Raw genomic sequence first — 5,323 nt, forward strand, 5'->3', positions numbered from 1 at the left:
CTGCGCGCGCTGCCGCGCCGACCCGTGTGCGCCTGTGGCCGGTTCAAGCCAATAAATTTGGTTTTTTGGGCCGGTTCAAGCGGTTTCGGTTGGTTTTTCAGCCGGTTCGAAGTTTTTGGGAGTGGTTCTGTACTACACCAAATTAATTATGTAATAATTTAGCACTTAGCTTAATTTAGGAGCCAAAAATCAGTCCATTTAGGGTGTTTTTTTTATTTATGCATGTGATGTATGATTAAATTACTTTAAATTTGTATGTGCATTTTGAATGTCATATAGATTTAAAATCCCACCATAGGTTAACATGTTCATGCATTAAAATGTATGATATAAAGGTTATATTGTATTGTATGCATGTTAATTGATTAATATGGAAATTAATTAATTATTTAATTAATTAAGTTATTCTTGATTAAATATGATTTAATCAAATTAATTAATTATTGTTTGATTTAATTTAATTAAATATGATTTAATTAAAGTTAAATAAATTAAAATCCATATTAATTGATTGTTTTATAGTTATATTGATAAAATGATTGATTAAGTTTAAAAGTTTTTATAAGTGTTATAAAATAAATTAGACTTTTAAAATCAATAACAAAGATTAAATGCATGCTCACTTAGGTTAAACATATCTTCCATTTTTCATAGAAATAGGTCGATATCTTGTAAAACTGGTTACAAAAGGCTCACCTGGTTCAATCTTGTCAACAAGTCAGATAAGATGACTAAGGTTGGAGGTTCTTAAGTTGACGGTTTACGGAACACCTCCTACCTGGAGATCGTAATCAGTTCTTGAGCCTAGTTAACCTAGTTTTATGAGCATTCGTGAGAGGTGTGAGGTAATAAAAATGGTTTTTCACCTAGACATCATAGGTTAAAATCCTGTATAATGGTTATACTTGGATGTTTTATCTAGACTTAAGATTTGTTTAAGTTAGCCTAAATATAAATCTTGAAGCTTGGATTACCCTATTTTTTTCTTTTAGAACACTTCAACTAGAGAAAAATAATGTATTTTAGCTCTAGTGTCCCTAAGAGTTCACACCGTGAGGTCCATGCAGGGCTTTGTGCCGTGCATAGGAGCGGCCTCCCTTCGGAGAGTGTTTGCATGGATCAAAATCAAGGTGAATAGGGGAAGTAGTTCATAGTAAGTGGGTGAGGGATTGTGGTAGCACATCCCACGGTCTCTTCCATTAGGTCGCACCGTGAGATTTCTATAATATGCCTGCTTGTCTGCCCTGGAGCGACGTTCCCTTCGGAGGGTTGTATTATAGGATTCGGAACACCGCGAACTCCAAACTGGATAGGATTTCTTAGATTAGTTTTCATAAATGATTCTAATCTATGAAATCTGAAAATGGTGGGTAACACTTACAAGAATTACTAAGTTGTTAGTATATTCTTGACTAAAGTAGCGATAACTAAGTGCTATAAAGAATAAAGAGTTATTCTAGAGATAGCATCTAGTCAAGATTGTCTTGGTTCAAAGGAGGAATAATCAACTACCCTTCGGAGAAGGTTGTTCTAAACCTTTGAAATATTGTTGCAAAATACAAATAATGAAAGGGTACATTATTAGTAATTGCTAAATTAGATTGGATATTTTTTATGATTATAGTTTTTTCCTAAAAGAATATGTTTGTTTTTCAGCATGAATAGCTCAATAGTTCAACTTTTAGCTTCCGAAAAACTTAATGGCGATAATTATGCGGCTTGGAAATCAAATCTTAACACAATACTAGTGGTTGTGATTTAAGATTTGTCTTAACTGAGGAATGTCCTCAAAACCCTGCCTCTAATGATAACCGAACTAGTCGGGATGCATATGATCGATGGATAAAAGCTAATGAAAAAGCCGTGTCTACATTCTTGCCAGCATGTCTGATGTATTGGCAAAGAAACATGAATCCTTAGCCACGGCTAAAGAGATTATGAATTCATTAAGGGGAATGTTTGGGCAACCAGAATTGTCCTTAAGACACGAGGCAGTCAAATACATTTACACTAAGCGTATGAAGGAAGGGACCTCTGTTAGAGAACATGTTCTTGACATGATGATGCACTTCAACATCGCTAAAGTGAATGGTGGTCCCATCGAAGAGGTTAATCAAGTTAGTTTTATCTTAGAGTCTCTTCCGAAGAGCTTCATTGCATTCCAAACGAATGCGTCTTTGAACTCAGAATTTAACTTGACAACCCTTCTGAATGAACTCCAGCGATTCCAAAACCTTACTATGGGTAAAGGAAAACAAGTGGAAGCAAATGTTGCTACCACAAAAAGAAAATTTATATATAAGAGGATCGTCCTCTAAAACCAAAGCTGGACCCTCAAAACCTAATGCTCAAATAAAAAAGAAGGGAAAGGGAAAGACTCCCAAACAGAACAAGGGTAAGAAAGGTGCAGAAAAAGGTAAGTGTTACCATTGTGGCCAAAACGGGCACTGGTTAAGAAACTGCCCAAAATACCTTGCAGAAAAAAAGGCAGAGAAGGAAACACAAGGTAAATATGATTTACTAGTTGTAGAAACATGTTTAGTGGAATATGAAAATTGTACCTGGATACTAGATTCAGGAGCCACTAAACCATATTTGCTTCTCATTTCAGGAAAATAGTTCTTGAAAAAGCTTTCAGAAGGCGAGATCACTCTCAAGGTTGGAACAGGAGAGATGGTCTCAACTTCAGCAGTGGGAGATTTAAAGTTGTTTTTTAGAGATAGATATGTCATACTTAAGAATGTCTTATATGTACCTCAAATGAAAAGAAATTTAATATCTATCTCTTGTATTTTGGAACAAATGTATAGAATATCTTTTGAAATTAATGAAGCGTTCGTTTTCTATAAAGGTATTCTAGTTTGTTCTGCTATACTTGAAGACAACTTATATAAGTTAAGACCAACAGAGCAAATTTTGTCTTAAATACTGAAATATTCAGAACAGCTGAAACTCAGAATAAAAGACAAAAAGTTTCTTCTAATGCCTATTTATGGCACTTAAGACTTGGTCACATAAATCTCAATAGGATTGGGAGATTAGTTAAAAGTGGGCTTCTAAGTCAGTTAGAAATAATACTTTACCTCCTTGTGAATCTTGTCTTGAAGGAAAAATGACCAAGAGATCTTTTACTGGAAAAGGTCTAAGAGCCAAAGGACCCTTAGAGCTCGTACATTCGGACCTTTGTGGACCAATGAATGTCAAAGCTCGAGGTGGATATGAATATTTCATTAGCTTCATTGATGATTATTCAAGGTATGGTCATATTTACCTAATACATCATAAGTCTAATAGTCTTGAAAAGTTCAAAGAATATAAGGCTGAAGTAGAAAACGAATTAGGTAAAACAATAAAAATACTTCGATCAGATCGAGGTGGAGAGTATATGGACTTACGATTCCGAGACTATTTAATAGAAAATGGAATCCAGTCACAACTCTCTGCACCTAGTACACCTCAACAGAACGGTGTATCAGAAAGAAGAAACGGACCTTGTTAGACATGGTTCGCTCTATGATGAGTTTTTCTCAGATGTCAGATTCTTTTTGGGATATGCTTTAGAAACAGCTTTATATTTTGAATAATGTTCCCTCTAAAAGTGTTTCAGAAACACCTTATGAGCTATGGAAAGGGCGTAAAGGCAGTTTACGTCATTTTAGAATTTGGGGTTGTCCAGCACACGTGTTGGTACAAAATCCTAAGAAATTGGAACATCGTTCAAAATTATGCTTTTTCATAGGTTATCCAAAAGAATCAAGAGGTGGTTTGTTTTATGATCCTCAAGAAAATAAAATATTTGTGTCAACAAATGCCACATTCTTAGAGGAAGACCACATCAGGGATCATCAACCTCGTAGTAAACTAGTATTAAAAGAAATTTCCAAAAGTGCTATAGATAAACCTAGTTCATCCACTAAGGTAGTTGATAAGACTAGGAAATCTGGTCAATCACATCCTTCTCAACAGTTGAGAGAGCCTCGACGTAGTGGGAGGGTTGTTCATCAGCCTGATCGCTATTTGGGTTTAATTGAAACTCAAGTCGTCATACCTGACGATGGCATAGAGGATCCATTAACCTATAAACAGGCAATGAAAGATGTAGATCGTGACCAATGGATCAAAGCCATGGACCTCGAAATGGAGTCTATGTACTTTAATTCTGTCTGGACTCTAGTAGATCAACCAAATGACGTAAAACCTATTGGTTGTAAATGGATCTACAAGAGAAAACGAGACCATGCCGGTAAAGTACAGACTTTTAAGGCTCGACTTGTGGCAAAGGGTTATACCTAGAGAGAGGGAGTAGACTATGAGGAAACTTTCTCTCCCGTTGCCATGTTAAAGTCAATTAGAATACTCTTATCCATCGCCACTTTTTATGATTATGAAATTTGGCAGATGGATGTCAAGACAGCTTTTTTGAACGGTAATCTTGAAGAGATATCTATATGTCTCAACCAGAGGGGTTTATAAACAAGATCAAGAACAAAAGGTTTGTAAGCTTAAAAAATCCATTTATGGATTAAAACAAGCTTCTAGATCCTGGAATATAAGATTTGATATTGCGATCAAAATCTTATGGCTTTGAACAAAATGTTGACGAGCCTTGTGTTTACAAAAGGTCGTCAATTCCCATTTTTTAGTCTTATATGTAGATGATATTCTACTTATTGGAAATGACGTAGGATATCTTACTGATATCAAGAAATGGCTAGCTATGCAATTTCAAATGAAAGATCTGGGAGATGCACAATACGTTCTCGGAATCCAAATTGTTCGAAACCGTAAGAACAAAACACTAGCCATGTCTCAAGCATCTTACATAGACAAAATGTTGTCTAGATATAAAATGCAGAATTCCAAAAAGGGTCTGCTGCCGTACAGATATGGAATTCATTTGTCAAAGGAACAATGTCCTAAGACACCTCAAGAAGTTGAGGATATGAGAAATATTCCCTATGCTTCCGCTGTTGGAAGTTTAATGTATGCAATGTTATGTACTAGACCTGACATTTGCTACTCAGTAGGGATGGTCAGTAGGTATCAATCCAATCATGGACGTGATCACTGGACAGCCGTTAAAACACATTCTACATGCTCATGTATCGTACAAAGGATCTGATCCTTACTGGATACACTGATTCAGATTTCCAAACTGATAAAGATGTTAGAAAGTCTACATCAGGATCAGTATTTACTCTAAATGGAGGAGCAGTAGTTTGGAGAAGCATAAAGCAAACTTGTATAGCTGATTCCACAATGGAAGCTGATCATTTTACAAAAGCCCTCACGGCTAAAGTGTTTGAGGGTCACCTACACAGTT

Source organism: Cucumis sativus, chromosome 2 (genome assembly GCF_000004075.3).
Source record: "Cucumis sativus cultivar 9930 chromosome 2, Cucumber_9930_V3, whole genome shotgun sequence".
NCBI lineage: Eukaryota > Viridiplantae > Streptophyta > Magnoliopsida > Cucurbitales > Cucurbitaceae > Cucumis > Cucumis sativus.